We start from the raw sequence: 19,958 nt of genomic DNA on the forward strand, positions 1-19,958 counted from the left end.
TCTTGTGTCTTACTCTGCCCATCTAATCAATTGTTGATTGTCAACTGCCTGATACTATTTAAATTATCCAATATGAGCTTATTTCAAAGTCTATGACTTTATTCACATCATCTCTCCACACCTCAGGTATCTGGCCTTACAACTCATCCTTATTTGTAACCTAACCCCGATCTCAAAATCCCACCTTATCTGAGATTCCTTCCCTAACTATTCCAGCTACCAAAAACTGCCCAACAACCTGGCTGGTGTAGCTCAGTGGATTGAGCACGGGCCTCTGAAGCAAAGGGTCACAGTTCCATTTCCAGTCAGGGCACATGCCTGGGTTGCAGGCCAGGTCCTCACTAGGGAACACATGAGAGGCAACCATACACTGATGTTTCTCTCCCACTCTTTCTCCTTCCCATCCTCTCTCTAAAAATAAATAAATAAAAACTTTTAAAAAAGTGACTATTTAATCATGCTCTTTTTATTTACATGTGTTTGTTCTTAGTTAATAATAGATTATAGGCCCACAGAGAGAAAAACTAGGCTTGTATTTCTTTATCTCCCTCCCAAGGCACCTAATACTGAAATGTGCATACATTAAGTGCAAGAAAACATAAAATTTTATATTTAAAAAAAATTACTTTGTAGACTAAAGTAATAACATGAAAAAAGCACTGGACTTGTAAAGCATATATGGGTTCCAATCTTAGCTCCACTTCAGTGTGTGGGTCCTGGCACTTCACTTCCATACATTAATTCTGTCCATCTACACAGTAACATCTAACTCAAAAAAGTACAAGAGAAATAAGGTAATGTAGATAAAGCAATTAATACATCACTCTGCATAGAGTAAAAACCTAATACAGCACCTTATTCTTATTTCAATTAAAACTCGCAAAAACAGAAATGGCCCTATGATTAAAGATTAGCACTGCCACAGTTAAATGAAAGCTTCTGAACACCATAATTAAGAGAAAACTCAGAGAAAATCCTGTGCTTCTACTTGACAGATTTGCTACCTTGAACAATCCCTTCTGAAATCCCTGCTCTCTGATCTCAAAGACCAGTTTTTGAAAAAGTTATCTGTAACCAGAGGATTTGGAATGTTATAACAAGTGCTGTAAAACAGCCTTTATTTTAAGAAGACACAAAAATATTATGTAATCATACAACAAATATTTATCAAGTCTCTAATATGCCCAAGAAAGAAAATAAGTAGCAATCAAGCACAGAAGCTTTCAAGTCAAGCAGCCCTCAGCTCATATCTGCCCCACTCCTGTGTGACTTTGGGCAAGCTACAGAGCCTCTTTTTTTTAAATATATTTTATTGATTATACCATTACAGTTGTTCTATTCCCCCCCCTTCATTCCCCTCCACCTGCACACTCCCTCCCCCACCATTCTCCCCCCCTTAGTTTATAACCACGTGTCTCAAGTTCTTTAGATTCTGCATTTCCCCTACTATTCTTGCCCTCCCCCCTATCTATTTTCTACCTACCCTCTTTGCTATTTTCTGTACCTTCTCCCTCCTTCTCCTCCTCCCACTCCCCTGTTGCTAACCCTCCATGTGTTCTTCATTTCTATGGTTCCACTTCTGATCTAGCTGTCCTCTAGGTTTGCTTTTGTTTTAGGTGTGGTTATTAATAACTGTGAGTTTGCTGTCCTTTCACTGTTCATATTTTTCATCTTCTTTTTCTTACAAAAGTCGCTTTAGCATTTCATATAATAAGGGCTTGGTGATGATGAACTCCTTGAACTTGATCTTATCTGAGAAGCACTTTATCTGTCCTTCCATTCTAAATGAAAGTTTTGCTGGATAAAGCAATCTTGGCTGTAGGTCTTTGGATTTCATGACTTAGAATACTTCTTTCCAGCCCCTTCTTGCCTGTAAGGTCTCTTTTGAGAAATCCACTGACAGTCTGATGGGTACTCCTTTGTAGGTGACTGTCCCCTTATCTCTTGCTGCTTCTAGGATTCTCTCCTTCATTTTAGTCTTGGCTAATGTAATTATGATGTGCCTTGGTGTATTCCTTCTTGGGTCCAACTTCTTTGGGACTCTCTGAGCGTCCTGGATTTCCTGGAAGTCTATTTCCTTTGCCAGGCTGGGGAAGTTCTCCTTTATTATTTGTTCAAATAAGTTTTCCACTGGTGGCTGTTTCTTTCCCCCTTCTGGTACCCCTATAATCCGGATGTTGGAACGTTTAAAGATGTCCTGGAGGTTCCTAAGCCTCTCCTCATTTTTTTGAATTCTCATTTCTTCATTCCTTTCTGGTTGGATGTTTCATTCTTCCTTCTGGTCCATTCCATTGATCTGAGTCCCAGTTTCCTTTCCATCGCTATTGGTTTCCTGGACATCTCCCTTCATTTCAATTAGTTTAGCCTTCATATGTTCCTCTAATTTGTGACTATAATCTACCAGTTCTGTGAGCATCCTGATAAACAGTGTCTTGAATTGTGCTTCTGAGAGGCTGGCAATTTCTCGGTCGCTTAGAGTTATCGGCTCTGGGACTTTGAGTTCTTCTTGCGCCATCTTTTGGGCTGTTTGTGCCTGTTACATAGCAGGATCGGAGCCCTAGGTGTTCACTAGAGCAGGGCAACTAAGTCGCTGGGTTGTGATGCTGTATGTGGGGGCGAGGCCAAAGAGGAACAATGGTGGTCCTGTCTGGCGCCTCCGGCCGCGGCTCCCACCAACGGGAGGCTGCCAACTGCCACCGTCACCGGGCCCATGGCTACATAGCCTCTTTATTTATTTATTTTTAAACGTGAATGTTTATTTATCTTTAGAGGGGAAGAGAAGGAGAGAAGGAGAGAAATATCAATGTATGGTTGCCTCTCGTGAGTCCCCTGCTGGGGACTAGCCTGCAATCCAGGCATGTGCCCTGACTGGGAATCGAACCGCAATTGCGTGGTTCACAGGCCCGCGCTCAATCCACTGAGCTACACCAGCCAGGGCCATAGCCTCTTTAAGACTGTTTCTTACCCTGACTAGTATGGCTCAGTGAACTGAGCACTAGCCTGAGACCTGAAGGGTTACTAATTCAATTCTTGGTCAGGGCACATGCTTGGGTTGGGTGTGCACAAGATGTGTCTCTCACACTAATGTTTCTGTCTCCCTCCCTTCCCTTCTTTCTAAAAAGAAAGAAAAATTTTTAAAAAGACTGCTTCTCCATTTGTAAGACAGAAATAGAATTAACACAATAGGTTTTAAGAATCACTGAATTATTCCTCTGTACAGCACTTACTACTCAAATCTGAGCTCCTGTTATCATTGGGAAGTCACCCAGATAAGCAGTCGATTTGGAATCAATTATCTAGGCGGTGCTCCATATCAAAGGGCTAAGTAAAAGCCATTCATGTACCCCTGAAAACAATGGGGTTTTTAAGATTAGAAAGTAACACACAAGATAAATTTTTACTTCCAAAAAATATCAGAAACAATTATAAACAAGACCTTCATGTCTAGGCCAATACCTACCAAAATTTACCATGTATATTCTTCAACCTGGCAATTCCACTTCTAAGACTTCTCCACGTACACAACCAGGTCAGCACAAGGATATTTACCACAGCTCTTGTAGGAGCAAGGCAGACTACCTACATGTGCACCAAAAGGGGACTGGTACCCTAGGTTATAATACAAAGGAACATTATGCAACTATTAGAAAGAATGAGCTAGAGTGCCTATTATAGGCTGAACTGTGATCCCCCATACTGATAAGTTGAAGTCCTAACCCCTAGTATCTCAGAATATAACTGACTATAGTTGGAGATAGGGCCCGTAGGAAGTAATTAAGGTACTGGGTTGGCCAAAAAGTTCAGTTAGTTTTCTTCCATATGATGGCTCTAGTAGGGCTTAGCTGTCTTTAACTTCATTTAAAACAACTTTGTCAGATTATGTTATCAGTAGACTGTCATACTAGTGTGTATTAAAAAAAAAAACTTTCCAGAATTGGTGGATTTTTGTACAGCTACTCTACTATTGAAGATTGGAAGAAAATATGCAACATTTTTGGCATATGATGCTTTACAGTCCAAGAAAGGTAAAAATGCAACTAAAACACACATAAGAAAGATTTGTGCAGTGAATGGAGAAGGTCCTGTGATCAACATGTCAAAAGAGGTTTGTGAAGTTTCTTGGTACTATTGACACTTTGGCCAAATAATTCTTTGCTGTGGGGCTGTCCTATGCATTGGAAGATGTAGCGGGAGACAGCCAACATACTCAAAATATCCAAATCAATAAAGTTATTGGTGAAAATTTTAAATGGTGGGGCAAAAGCAGTTTTACAACTGTGAGCATGCGGGACACTTTATTCTTATAGCATTGTTTATTAATTATTGTATCATTTTCCATACAAGCTGAAAACCTATTTTGCCCCACCCTGTATATGAAGTTTTTAAAAAGCAACTACAGAACAATGTGTATAACATGATGATTTGTTTGTGGAGTTTTCTCTAATGGAGAGGAGATACATATACACTCCCAAGTGCAGAGACTATCTGCAAAGACCTATCTGCTAGATAACAGGGGCTGCTTCTGGGAAGGTGGATGGATACACTCATTTTTCATCACACTCTTTTGTACTGAAAACTTATCAAAATTGGTGAATTTTTGTGCAGCCATTCTAATATTGAAAACAGGAGAAAATATGCAACATTTTGGCATATGTTTTATTATTCCAAGAAAGGTGAACACACAAGTGAAACACACATGAAAAAAGATTTATGGAGAAGGTCCTGTGATCAAACGTGGCAAAAATGGTTTGCAAAGTTTCTTGGTACTATAGACATTTTGGTCAGATAATTCATGGCTATGGGACCGTCTTACCCATCAGAAGATGTTCAGCAGCACCCCTGGTATCTTACCCACTAGAAGCCAATAGTGGGAGACAGCTGACATACTCAAAATATTCAAATCAATAAAGTTATTTGTGAAAATTTAAAATGCCTTTTTGAATTTTATTTATTTATTTTTCGAGAAGGGAAGAGAGGGAGAAAAAAATCAATGTGTGGTTGCCTCTCACATGGCCCCCACTGGGGACCTGGCCCACAACCCAGGCATGTGCCCTGACTGGGAACTGAACTGGCAACCCTTTGGTTTGCAGGGTGAAATATGCCTTTTACTTTATGGAAAAAACTAAATGGACTTTTTGGCCAACCTAATACTTTACCAAGAAACAATGAAATTCTGTAACATTAACAGAGTAATGCAACAACAAAAAATGACTCAGTAACAATATATCACAGGATGAAATGCTGTATAGTGTAAAAAGGTTGTGAAGACTACCAATATCATAACACAATGTTATTAAAAGCATACTACCACTAACTGTCAAAATTTTGTGTTCTAATGAGTAAAAAACAAATGCAAAGAGTTTAACAGCAGCTGTCCTGGCACACACGTGTGCATGTGTGTGTTAAAGAGTAAGTTCAAGCACCTAACAGGTCTTATCCAACTCCACTGCATCAGGACATAGGGTAGGATCTAAAGCATGTTACAATAGGCTTCTGTTCTTCCAAGAAATAACTCTATTAACTATAAAGTCAGTAAGATATTTCAATGCTTATTAGAACACTAAATTGAGAAAGACAGAAGCTCTGCCTTCAAAGGTCTTGAAAACATTTCAATAATTTATTGAACACCTACTCTGCCAACACCATGCCAAAAAGCTTGACATACGTCAGCTTGCATAATTTACTGGTTAGAAGCAGAAAAGGCTAACACAACTGTAGTGGTCTGATTGCCATAAAATTAGACACCAAGTGCCACGGATCTTAAAAAGTAATAAACATTAGAGTGGTCTAGAAAAATGTGAAAATATATCTCTAGTTAGTCTCTAGTTAGACATGGTATCACAAGAAAGGCTTAAGTATTGCCAATCTGCAAGGTGGAACAAACAAGACAAAAATGGGTAAGTCCAAGTCAATAAAGACTCTGAAAACTAGGCAGAAAAGTTTTAATTTAATCTGGATGGTGAGCAGGAGGCTATCATTTCTTTCTTATCCATAATCAACAGGTTTTTGTTTTGTTTTGAGGAATATCAATCTTGTAACCGTATTCCAAGGTGCACTGTCAAAGGTAACCAGATAAAGTAAAGAAACTCAGCTATGAAACTACTTTAATAATCTAAGAATGAATTGAAAGACCTGCACTAGGGGTAGTAACATGAAAGAGAAAAGAAACAGTTGGCCAATTGGAGATGGAGTGGGTTTAAGAAGGTGGTAAATTATGAAGAAGTATTTTAGTCTACAACACTAGAGTAAGTTTGTACCACAGGAAAATAGAGAAGTTAGAAGAAATCTGTTATGTTCTCAAGGTATTCTTGTAAGGAAACAGCCGTTCCAAATCAGTAAACAAATTCTGTCCTAATTTAATCAGTGATGAAATCATGTGCCAGCCTGTATCGGAAATCCTACATACAAGCATACATTTGCAGCAAAAAAACAAAAAAGTCAGTCACTATAGTACCTAGGCAACACACACTGTTATCAGTGAGATATCAACTAGAAAACTAACCATGATCTTTTAGAATTTCTTTGTTGTATCTAATGAGGCCAAGGTCCCTACATTCAGATTGTTTATTCTGTAAACCACAAATCCTTTTTTATAAAACAAGTTTACCAAAATTCTGAATCAGTCTACCAATTTTGATGTAAAATCTATTGTTAATGGGGTAAACATACACAGAAGGATTCAACTGCGTAATTAAATAATTGAACCAAGTATAATAGGAGACACCATAATAATTGCAGCAAGTCTGTGTCCACAGAGTACAGTTGGCATGGCCCCAGATGTTTCAGCGTAATTGTAGAGTTCTATCTACTACAAGAGACTGAGAGAAACAAAACAACAGAGATAGAGCTGCTAAGACTAAAAAATAACCAACACATGTTGGTAACAAATCTGCCTTTTCAAGCACACTTAAAAACAAAGGACAACACCAGCAAAGCACAAACTTCTGCCCTAAGTATCAATTGTTTGATATGGAAATTATTCACACATACATTTTAGGAAACTAAGCTCCTATTATGGTATTCCAGATGTATTATGAAATACATTTGTTTAATGCCTATTTTTAAAGATTTCATATAAAAGTAAGTGTAATAGCCCTGGGTGGTGTAGCTCAGTGGATTGAGCACGGGCCTGCGAACCAAACAACCACGGTTCGATTCCCAGCCAGGGCACATACCTGGGTTGCAGGCCAGTTCCCAGCAGGGGACACATGAGAGGCAACCATACATTGGTATTTCTCTCTCTCTCTCTCTCTCTCTCTCCTTCCCTTCCCCTCTAAAGATAAATAAATAAAATCTTAAAAAAAAAAGTCCGTAACAGCCCTGGCCAGGTGTCTCAGTTGGTTGAGTGTCACCCCATACACCAAGAGGCTACAGGCTCAATCCCTCTCAAGACAGGGTACCTACCTGAGTGGTAGGCTTGATCCTCAGTTGGAACACATAAGGGAGATTAGGAGGCAACGAATTGATGCTTCTCTCTCACATCAATGTCTGTCTGTCTCTCTCCACCACCACCCCCCTCTAAAAATCACTAAAACATACCTTTGGGTGAAGATTTAAAAAAGAAAAAGTGCCCTGGCTGGTTCTCAGTGGATTGAATACTGGCCTGTGAACTAAAAGGCAACCAATTTGATTCCCAGTCAGAGCATACACCTGGTTTGCAGGCCAAATGCCCAGTTGGGGGTATGTTAGGGGAAACCAACAGATGTGTCTCTCACACACTGATGTTCCTCTCCCTCCTTCCCCTCTCTCTAACAATAAATCAAATCTTGAAAGAAAAAGTAAGCATAACAATACTTCTCACTGATAAAAAGTCATTGCAGCTGTACCTCCCACCTAAAATTAAAATTATCTCGCCACAACAGCTCAGGTACATCCCTTATAGATCTTAGCTCAAATGTCATTTTGGAACTAAAACAACTTTGACTACTTTTATTTTTCAAGATTTTATTTATTTATTTTTAGGGAGGAGGAGGGGAGGGAGAAAAGGAGAGAATCATAAATGTAAGAAACAACAGATCAGTTGCCTCTCGCATGCCCCCAGCCAGGGACCTGGCCTGCAACCCAGGCATCTGCCCTGACAAGGAATCAAACCAGCAACCCACTGAGCCACATCAGTCAGAGGTGACTACCTCATTTTTTTAATGCAACCCAAGTTCTACCAACCCCTGAAGAAAGCCAATGTACTCCACCCCTCCAACATTTTCCTCCCCTTCATTTTTTCCCACTTATCTCCAACTCACAGACTAGTATGTAAATTTCATGGGGACAGAGATTTCTTTTGGTCTGTTTTATTCACTGATACATCCCCAACATCTAGAACAGTGATCTTCACATAGCACACATTGAAGAGATGTGTTGAATGCATAAATTAATAATATAGCATGGATTAGAGATGCAGGTCAAAAACATGCTCTTTGGACTCAGAATACCCTTTAATGGGTCCTTTACACTTCTAAACCCTCTCATTACTATCCTTCAGGGTCCTGAACCCTCTCCTATTACTATCTGGGTATTTGTGAAAGAGGAAAATCCTATTTCTGAGTCCAACCCACAGTCTGAACTAGCTGAAGTAGTTACGACCAAGTGTTTGAAGCCACTAAGCATCATTTGGGGAATACTCTGTATCATCATGAGCAACTCCACTCTGTTCTGGGAATGCACAATTCTGCCCACTTTTAAACTAGCAAAAAAAGACAACTCTCTCCTAGATAAAGCAGGATCCCCCAAAAGTTTAAGTAGTATCGCATTATGTTTGCAACAATACTAAACAGTTAATGTAAGCAAATTTACATTCAATGGTTTTATAATTAAATATGCCTCCAGGGCTGGCCAGTGTGCCTCACTGGGATGGAGTGTTGTTCTGTAAACCGAAGGGTCCCAGGTTCAAATCCTCATCAGGGCACATGCCTGGGTTGCAGGTTCAGTCCCCAGTCAGGCACAACCAAAAGGTATCTGATCAATGTCTCTCTCCGTCTCTCTCTCCCCCTCTCTTCCCCTCTTTCTAAAATCAGTAAGTATGTCCTTGGGTGAGGATTTAAAAAAAAAGCCCACCCTGGCTTTTTTGCCCTGGTATAGCTCAGTGGATCGAGCATGGGCCTGTGAAGCAAAAGGTCACAGTTCCATTCCCAGTCAGGGCACATGCCTGGTTGCAGGCCAGGTCCCCGGTAGGGGACACATGAGAGGCAACCACACACTGATGTTTCTCTCTCTCTCTCACTCACTTCCCTTCTCCCTAAAAATAAATAAAGTCTTTTTTTAAAGCCTCAATTTGGAAATAATTCACTCAAATTTAAATCTATTAAAATAGTGTACAATGAATTTAAGCATCACACAGTTGCCAGAGAATTATATCCAGAATCTAGGTTCTTCACAAAAATCTTTGCCACTGATTAGTTCTATTTTAAAAGCTGCTTGTCTTAGGTTTCTTACCTTAGATTTCTGGAGGATTTTTTTTTTTAATGTTGGTAAGGAATCATCTTACCACCATATTTCAAAGAGAGAGACTATACCCTGGGTGGTGTGGTTCAGCGGTTTGAGCACCAGCCTGCAAACCAAAAAAAGTCACTAGTTTGGTTCCAGTCAGGGCACATGCCTGGACTGAGGGCATGTGACAGGCAACACATCGATGTTTCTCTCCCTCTTTCTCCCTTCTCCTCTCTCTGAAAAGTAGTAAATAAAAAAAATCTTTAAAAATTATTTTTGGACCACAGATAAAACAGTTGAGAATTATATAACTTTCAGAGGATTAAAATACTGGCTTTGAAATCACTGTAAGCTTTTCAGAATACTGGAAAACAAAAAAATACACAAACTAGAATCACTGATCCAAGAACAGAGGAAATTGGAGAGGGTGCCTCCATTTCAGAAGCTTCCCTTGCAGCCACTGGACAATCACTTCCCTAGTCCCTAATATTTCCCTTCCAATACTTTGTCCCAGTTTTAATTGAAATACCTCAAATATGTATCATATACATAAGTGCTCAGTTCCATCCCAAGAAATTGCACATTAGCAATTTCTATACAACTTCTGAATGGAGCTCAGACTACAGCAAGGGGAGACAATGCACAGCTGTTGCTGAAGTTTCTGTCATTCACCTACCACGGGAATTTGAGAAAATGTTTCCCACTTTTCTATCCATAGCAAACACTGGCCACACCGACAGCCTTTGAACCTAACAGAGATTAATAAATCACCAGACAACAGTGTCTCCCAGTCCATTTTCTCAAAACTTTAAAGAATCCTCCATGGGGAGAAGGTAGAGCTCCATCAAACAAGTTTAAAAACCAGTGAATTAAACAGACTCTCTGGGAATTAAGAAGTACAAATTGGTAGCCACAAAACAGTCATAGGGATGTAAAATACAGCACAGGGAATATAGCCAATAATATTGTAATAACTATGTATGGTGCCAGGTGGGTATTGAAATTTGGGGGATCACTTTGTATCAATAAACTATGATTGTCTAAACACTGTACTGTACACCTGAAACTAATATAAAATGCTGAATGTCTACTGTAATTGAAAAATAGTTTTTAAAATTCTGACAATTTAATTCCTCAGAGCCTTTAATAAACATATAATACATATGAATTCCAAGATGGGGATATAATAAGTAGATTCCTAATTAATTCGACACCCTCCCCCATGAAAACATCCTTCAGGTACCCTAAAACACTAGAGAAACAACACAGGCATTACTCTTGAAATTAAAAATTGTCCCCTACCCCCATCTCTATGGTTTATAAACTGTTAGAATAATCTAATATTCCCCTATGATGAGCAAAACTAATAAATAATGACCTAAAATAACTCAAACATTTCCACAGCTTATATTTTGTACTACTTATATTACTTACATACTTTTTAAAACAAATGAGGCTATCAGATGGTGACTTAAACCTTAGCACTCTAATATTCACAGTAACTATCCATTTTCCTTGTTACCAGATAATTAAAAATTTACATTTTAAAATCTTACTGTTAATCTTAAGCTCCACAATAAAAATATGATTTTCTGGGAAAGTAATAATCAATATAGATAATTTAATTTTACTTTGTAAGATTCCAAATTTGAGCTCTCAAATACCACTAGCTGGTGAAACAAATACTAGTAGCTCTAGGGAAGGTATATTATAATGAAAAACCCTGAAACCACAGATAAACTTTATTCTTTATTTCCCACTCTTCTCTATATCTACTTTTAAAGAGTTAAAAACAAACAAAAAAATGTACAAAATATTCAAGTGCCAATCAACAAAGCCAACAGGTTTTATCTGAATCTTGCTTATGCTTCTTCTATAAAATGTATCCTATTCTCACACTCCTTAACACTAATTAACACAGTATTCTTCAGTTCCACCTCCGTCTCACCCTCATTTTATTTACTCATTTGATCTGTCCCCAATTTCTTCTGTATTGACAAGGAATAGCAAACAGCGGTCATCTTTTTAACTGAAAAAGACGGATGTGGTCTAACTTCCAATAGTAGATGGCTTCATATTGCCACTTGGGACACAGATAATGGACAAAAGTGTGCCTGAGACACGGATCCTCTAGCTCTCCTGGGGTCTGCAGCACCTCCAGTCAGCCAAAAGCAGCCTCATTCATTCACTACTGTGTGACATTTTCTATGTCTGCCTTGGTTTCAAAAGGGTGAAGAAACACTCCTCTAGAGCACACACTGCAAAGCGATAGCACTGGTGAACTTCCCCCACTTCAAATAGTTTAAGAAAAAGAAAAAAGTTATTAGAGGAAAAAATCAATTCAGTCCTTAAAAATATCAATAATTTTTCAATATGGCAGCTAAGACAGACTAGATTTTTGCTTCTAATATCTTCCCTTGAGATTGAAGATATGGTTCATTTATTTACTGATTTTAAAGAGAGAGAGTAAACGGGAGAGAGAAACATGGATTTCTTGTCCCACTTATTTATACACTCATTGGTTGATTCTTCTATGTGCCCTGACTGGGGGTTGAACCCACAACCTTGGTATACCAGGACAATGCTCTAACCAACTGAACTACCCATCCAGGGCTATGGTTTCTTTTAAAGAAAGCATAAAACTTTTTACATTTGACCAGCAAAATGTCAACTTTATATTTTCCCTGTTTTCATGACCAACAGCTACTTAAATGATTATCTTCATAATAAGTTTCCAATAAAATGACACTTGAGTTCAAATGTGGAATTGATGTACTAGAGTTTAAGATTTATCTACTTATTACTAAGTGGGCAACTGCATTTTAATAACTAAACACATTTGTTCCTGATAATGTGTAGACATAGGTGTTGTACATAATAAACAAGAAACTGTAATTCCTTCAAAAACCAAATAGGTTCCCCACACTTTAAGATATGATCTTTTGCAATAAAGCCTGGTACACTGCCTGAAAGGAACCTGGTTATACCTAATTAAAGCAGAGGGGAAATTAAAAATAAAACACCCAACATTGTTTCTGAAATTTCTTTAGCAGACATCACTTTAGCAGTCCCCAAGAGGTGCTCCAAATTTTACTGTGCCTAAAAATTACATGGGGATCTTGCTAAAATGCAGATTCAGATTTGGTAGGACCAGGACGGAGCCTGAGATTTCTAATGAGCTCCAAAGTGATGCTTATGCTGCTTGGTCCATAGACCATACAAGGCATACCTGGAACCTTACATCTTTGTTTCTAAGACACTCATTAAAATAAAGGACAACAAAATTAAAGCAGGCAACAATTTCCACTTCATTTTATAATTGTAATGATTTCATGAGATTAACCTGGGAGAGAGAGGGTTATTAAAATGTTGATGTTTGGGGAAAATGCAGATAGCTTCACAAAAGTCGGGGCCTAAGAGAAGCTGTACTGATAACAAGAGCCAACACCTACAGAGCATGTACTATGTACCTGATTTAATTCTCATAATACTGCAAGGTAGAGACTATTGCTAGCCCCATTTTACAGAAGGTAAACCTGAGCCACAAAGACATTACTTAGATTGCACATAGCTAAATAAGTGGCAAAGCCACAATCTGAACCCAGACAATGCAGTTTCAGAGTCTACACTTTTAATCACCATACTAGTAGTATTTTTTCTCGAGAACACACAGCAGCAGAATAAAAATGGCAAACCTTAATGGCTTACTCTGGAGAAAACTGTATGTGTTAAAGTGCAGTGTTAAAGCAAAGAGAGCAACAAGGTTCTCTTCCAGTGACAGACCACTGATGCTTTGTGAATACCATGACTTAACAATACGTAGTTTTTTGCTATATTAGAAACTGTGTGGAACTTCAGCATAATAGCTAATTATTTGAGAAAAAATATTTTCCTACAAAAATTGTTTAACAGTACACCATTTTGGTGGCAAAACACCTGATTTCATTTCATGAACTAAGCAGTTGGAGACTGATGTCCCAGGTGCAGCTAGGACATCCAGGAGTTAAAACAGCAGCAGTGGCAGACATAGCTAAAATGTCAAGTAATGAAAACTGCTTTAGCAAAAATATTTTGAACTGAAGGGATGAGTAACTAAAAGTAGAAACTGGTAAGGGACAAAGCATAACATGACCAGGAATCTGATACTGTTGAGTAAAGGAGAAGTGGCAAAAATAAGCTGCTACTGCTAACAAAGAAACAGTGGAATAAAACAAACATTAAAGTCTGAATAACTTTTAGGAGTATAAGAACTGATCATCAGAAAAGATTTTCTAAGCAATAGTAAACTGTCCAGATAAAAAAAGCTGCAAAGATACTGGGATAAACAGATGGACACAGTCAAACAAAAATAGATTAGAAATCATCATTTCAATGAGCCCAAATATGGATATGGCTAAGCAAACACAAAGTCTCAGGAAACACAGTAGTACACAGGCCTACAGAATATGCAGGAAGAGAAAATTAACCCCCAAACATCATCAAATTCATTCATTTGACAAACATTTCTAGGGATACAGGGGTGACCATGCAAAGTCAAAGCTCTGCCTTCATAGAACCTATATTCTAATGAGGGAAACTAATAAATTTGAAAGAAAATATTGAATACTGAAAGCCTAGAATGAAGCCCTTCAATATTCAATATAGCATGATATATAGATTTATGGGAAATAAGTTAACAAAATATTAAGCCCTCGTCCTGCTAGCCTGTATACTGAAATGCTCCTCATTGTTTCTTATCCTCTCAAGAGACCCTAAAACAATGAAGAAATGCATTTAAAATTTATCTACAAATAAAAGTATGTTTGATTTTTACTTCCAAAAATACCTATAAATTCTACTCCCAAACAGGCATAGTAAATTGTACTTCAAAGTTTTCCAAATGTGAAAGGTCTTGGATTAATACATTTTATTAGTGCAACCATTTCAAAAATAACTAGAACCCAGGCTGGTGTGGCTCAGTGGACTGAGCACCCGCTTGCAGCCCAAAAGGTTGCCAGTTCAATTCCCAGGCAGGGCACCTACCTGGGTTATAGGTCAGGCCCACAGTTGGGGGTTTGTGAGAGGCACCCCACCAATCCATGTTTCACTCACACATCGATGTTTCTCTCCCTCTCTCCCTCCTTTCCCCTTTCTCTAAAAATAAATTAAAACCTTTTAAAAAATAATTAGAAACGGGGGAGGGGTGGGGAGAAAATACAGCCAACTGTAACTGAACAATAAAATAATTAAAAAATAACTAGAAATGTTTTAAATATATAAAATTATAAGTAGAAAAAATATCCAAATGAAAGAAAACAAATCTTGATGTTACAAAATAGTCAAGACTTGGTCTCAGCCGGCTTTAATAATCTCACTGATATTTGATTTAAGCCCCCAGAATACCCTAAGCTGTAACACCTATCTTAGATTCCAAAAAAATTAGGTTTAACTGAGTACAAGGGTTCATTATTTTGTGAAAACATTTTAAGAGGATATGATACCTTTTCGGTCTTGAAGAAATTACTGGAAGAGCTCATTTTTTATTACTCAGTTAATTACCAATCTTTTATCTCACTGCCTCAGTCTAAACCCTGTAAACTAAAAACTATTGTGCTGTATTTTAAGACAAATGATACAAATCGATATATGTATATTTAAACTTCTTAAATATGGAAGACTCAAGAAATAAGGGAGCAGATAAGTGTTTCATTTTTATATTAAAACAAGATAAATTATGGCAAACATTATTTCAGAAGATCCAAACTCCACCCGACCTACCCAATTACTCTACACCTCCGCTCTACAGAAAGCCAGTTTAAACCTACCACTTCTTCCAAGTGTTTCTTTTTAAAAAATTTAAAAAATATTTGTGTTTATTTTTAGAGGGGAAAAAAGAGAGAGAAACATCAATGCGTGGTTGCTTCTCCGGCGTCCCCTCCTAGGAACCTGGCCCACAATCCAGGCATATGCCCTTACTAGGACTCAACCAGCAGCCTTTTGGTTCGCAGGACAGCACTCAATCCACTGAGCCACACAAGCCAGGGTAAATTGCGTGCCAGGCAATTTACTTGTTTCTTAACAAGCAATTTATTCTCTATATACAAATGAGAAGTAATAGGAAAGAACTTGTTCCAACAAGAACTAATCTTACAACGCGTTACAGAATTGGGTCTCATTTGCTTTAAAATTTCATTTACTTTTAGAGGGGAAGGGAGAAACGGAGGGCGAGAAACATCGATGGGTTGCTTCTCTTGCACGCCCCACAACCCAGGCATGTGCCCCAACAGGGGATGAACTGGGGATCCCTTGCTTTGTGGAAAGACGCCCAACCAACTGAGCCACAGGGGTCAGGGCGGATCTCATTTGCTTTACAATGCTAACATTTTTCTGTGCTACCATACCCTGTAGTCCACGAAGGATGTACCTAATATTCTGGGGAACAAATACAGTGATCCCAAAGGTCTGAAAACGTTTAGGCTTTTTTAGCAAAAAACCCAAAACTGGTTTTTAATTACTAAAGTAAAAGTGTCTAGCGAGCAAAGATTAGGGGACAATAAGCTGATTCTCTCTTCCCTTGTCACAAAAAGCACACGTGGGTCAACTGAGGTTTGCACTCTGCACCATTAAGTCATACGGGAGACATTAAAAAGTCTGGGAAAGTCACTCTGGGTCAGAGATGCTTCCACAAATAAATTCACTTCATTCGAGTACAAAGGGATCTTTAAAGGCACTGCCTCCATAAATGGCTGTAGAAGGTGTTGTCTTACGCTTTATTGCCTGGCACCAACACATCTTGAGATTTTAAACCGTCCTGTCTTTTAGGTGCATCTGAGACAACCAGGATTTGTAAAGATCTCTGAATACGATGCGCTGGGAAGCAGGCAGGATATCCAGCTACGACTGGATGCTGTCTTAATTTGGTGAGTCCCTGACTTGCAGGAGTTAAAATTCTCACCCCTTATACTGCGATGACGTAATCTTCCACACTGCATTTCTCTTGGACTTAAAGGGGAGGAAAAAAACAAACGAACAAAGAAAATTTCCCCCGAATATGGGGAATTAAGAAAGCGTCAGACGGCAGTTTCGAGAGGTGGTTAGGTAACTTCCAGAAAGGGAAGCTTCAGCTGCATAGGCAGGGAGATAAAGAGTTGGAGAAGCAAACGGAAATGGTATTAGGAACTTAACCTAAAGCAGGAATAGGCAGACTGGAGAAACGGCGACCAGACCCAGACCCACCCCACCCAGACTCAGCGTCGAGAGGCCAGGCTACCGAGGGAAGCCGGTCGCAGGCACAGCCCGGAACAGCCCGCAAGCCGCCCCCTCCCGGACCGCCACTTCGCCGCCGGGCTAGCAATTCCGCTCCCCTCCCCCCGCCCGCCGCAAAATGTCCGCTGCGGCGCCCGGCGAAGCAGGAAGTTGAATCCCTTGCACAGGGGGCTGACCCACCCCGGGTGACCGAAACACAGACACTCCCGTTCAGCCCGGGCGTCGGCGAGCGGCCCCGTAGCTGAGACCCACGGCGCCCCAGCCTGCCGCCTGCCCTCGAGTCCAGCGGGGCCGGCCAGGGGGGAGGGGAGCCCAAGCGGCCGGGATGGGTGTGACCCCTTCCTTCCGCCGCTGCCCGGTGACAGCCCGGCCCCGCCTGCGCCCTCAGGCCAGGACCCCTGGCCCCGGCAGCACTCCCCTCTGCGGGACGTGCGCTCCTCGCCTTCCCAGCCGGGACCGCCTGCCCTCTGTTCCTCCACAGAACCCGGACCCGCGCTCGCCCGGACAGCGCCGCGCGAGCCAGGCGCCGCCCCAACCCTGAGACCCGCGCTCTCAGGCTTCCCGGGAAACCAAAAGCAGGGTGTCGCCACGGACCGGGAAAGGCCACGGGTGGCAGTTAGGACAGTGCGGCTGAGATGCCGCTCCCGCGGGGAGCCTCGGGCCCCGCACTCACCTCAGCTTCTCCGCCGGGGCGTTGGCAGCACTGCGCGGGGTCTCCTCGGCTGCCGGACAGGGGCACGCGCCTGACGTCAGCACGCAGGCGACGTTCGGTTGGGTACCCGCGGAAGTGGGAGGGACCGGGAATCCAGCAGAGGCGGATCCGGAGCCCGAGTTCCACTTCCCTCCTCGCTCCGGCGCCCATCGCGCACGCGCCCGCCAACGCGGCTTCGCCGTTCCTGGCTGAGCGTCTCCCAACTTTCTCAGGTGGTTGTATTTATGGTACTGCTGCAAACAGTCGTTTGCAAAGCGCTTCCACTAACATTTCTTTTGACCCTGCAACCTTGTTAAGTACAATATTATCAGAGAAGACCGAGACTACTCAAAGAGGGGAGTGACTTGCCTGAGACCACACTGCAGGATGGCCCGGTATTCTGTGGGTCCGCATTGGCATGAAAGATGAGCCGCTGAGCCGCTGAGCCGCTGTTCTCAGCTCTGCCTGCACCGCAGTCTCCGTCGCTCCAGTCACTGCTGCTTCTTTTGGTTTAGAGACTCCCTCTCCATTGCAGGACCTTGCACTCACTATTTTCCCCACTACCTGCTCCCTCTTCGCCAGGCCGGTGGTTGGCTCTCTGCCCTTCCTGATTGTCCTATCGTCACAGCACCTGTTTATAATCTGTGTTTGCCGCTAGAATCTTCAGGAGAATAGGAACCTTCTCTGTCGTTTGTTTTTTAATTTATTTTTAGAGAGGGGAAAGGAAAGGAGAAATTGGGAGAGAAACATCAATGTGTGGTGGCCTCTCACGTGTCCCCTACTGGGGACCTGGCCTGCAACCCAGGCTTGTGCCCTGGTGGGAATTGAACCCGCAACCCTTTGCTTCAAAGGCCCGTGCTCAATCTGTCATTTTCTCAGATGTTTTCCAGTGTTAGAGGAAAACAGCTTATTTTTTAAAGATTTTATTCTTTTATTTTTAGAGGGGAAGGAGAGAGGGAGAGGAATATCAATGTATGGTTGCCTCTCATGGGTGCCCCACTGGAAACTGGCCTGCAACCCAGGTATGTGCCCTGACTGGGAATCAAACCTCCATTGTCTGCTTCGCAGGTCCGCGCTCAATCCACTGAGCTACACCAGCCAGGGCAAAACAGCTTATCTTAATAATAGCTCATTTATTGAGAACTACTACACCTACTTGGCCAAGAAAGACACGTATTTCAATATAGTTGATTTAATAGATTTTCTTTTGGACTTCTTAAGTACATAACAAGAATAACTACATTTTTTAGTGTTTACTATAGGAATGGTGCTAATAACTTTGTAATAGTAGCTAATTTAATACTCAACAACCATTTTATAAGTTAAGAGCTAGTGCCCCCATTTATTGATTCATGAACTGAAGGCTCAGAAGTGTTAAGGGACTTGTCCAAGGTCGCCAAGGCAGTCATTGGCAGAGCTGAGACTTGAACCCAGGAGGCTGGTTCTAGTTGACCACCATACTATCATACTGCCTCTCAGGTTTATTATGAAGAAATCAAAAGATAAGGTTGACCTGACAATGCTCAGTGGGTTGAGCATTGTCCCTCACACCAAAATGTCACAGATTCCATCCCTATCAGAGCACATGTCTAGGTTGCAGGCCAGGTACCCCTGACAGGCATGTTGGATGTTTCCCTCTCTCCCTCCTTTCCTCTCTCTCTAAAAATTAATAAATAAAACCTTTTCTTTTTTAAAAAAGATAAGCTTGAACTGTGGTCCTGACTCATAATGCAAACATTAATATTTTGGTGTATATTTCTCTCCATGTAATAGCACGTATACACACATACATACTATTACACAAAAACAGTGCAATCTGCTTTTCTTTCTCACAACTACATTGTGAGCCCTGCCTGGTGTGGCTCAGTGGATGGAGCACCAGCCTGTGAACCTAAATATCACCAGTTCTATTCCCAGTCAGGGCACATGCCTGGGCTGCAGGGAGCATGTGAGAGGCAACTGATAGATATAATCTCACACATCCATGTTTTTCTCCCACTCTTTCTCCCCAACTTCCTCTGTAAATAAATAGTCTTTTTTTATTTAAATCTTTTAAAAAATAACTACATTGTGAACACCTTTTCATCTCAATGCATTATTTGCCAAGGCTATATCCTAATTCATGGATTTCATGATACTTATCCAGTCTCCCACTAGAATCTAAGTTGGCTTTGGCTATTATAAATTTTTTACTATTGTAAAGATGCATAAGTTTAGTTTCTTAAACCTGAGGGAAAACTGGTTACTGTTTCTCCCTCTGCGAGGCCAGTGGGCAGTGACCTTCTCTCCAGCCCTTCTCACAATTCCATGAATGTCCCCAGACACTGTCTGCCCTTTCCAACAGCAGCAATATCTTGATGGGGTGTCACCCAACTACTTAGCTTTTCCTGCCTTTATTCTGAGGACAGGGCTCATTGAGCACTTTGTCTATTGTGTTGTCAGGTTTTTTCCAAAAGGGCCCTCTCCCAGCTTTGACAGCCCCCAAAAGCAATAGCATGACTACTTGACCCCAGGCTAACCCTTCCCCTGCCACTGACCCGTCCAATCACCAGCCTCCCAGTGCCCTCTCCCCACTGCTCCACTGGCTACAGCTGCATCA

General features: G+C 40.9%; 1 protein-coding gene across 2 annotated transcripts in view; it reads right to left on the bottom strand.

The window, feature by feature from the left end:
• Nucleotides 1-17,419, bottom strand: part of CDC42 (cell division cycle 42) — a 46,946-nt gene extending 29,527 nt beyond the window's left edge. The window contains exon 1 of one of the 2 annotated variants that reach the window (XM_037032711.1): nt 17,342-17,417. The gene's annotated coding sequence lies outside the window, so the exon portion shown is untranslated. Of the gene's footprint in view, nt 1-17,341 lie in introns of both variants that reach the window. The other variant, XM_037032712.1, reaches the window with a different exon arrangement.
• Nucleotides 17,420-19,958: the final 2,539 nt, after the last annotated feature.

This window comes from Sturnira hondurensis, unplaced genomic scaffold (assembly GCF_014824575.4).
Source record: "Sturnira hondurensis isolate 20B ecotype Veracruz unplaced genomic scaffold, ASM1482457v3 Scaffold0021555, whole genome shotgun sequence".
NCBI lineage: Eukaryota > Metazoa > Chordata > Mammalia > Chiroptera > Phyllostomidae > Sturnira > Sturnira hondurensis.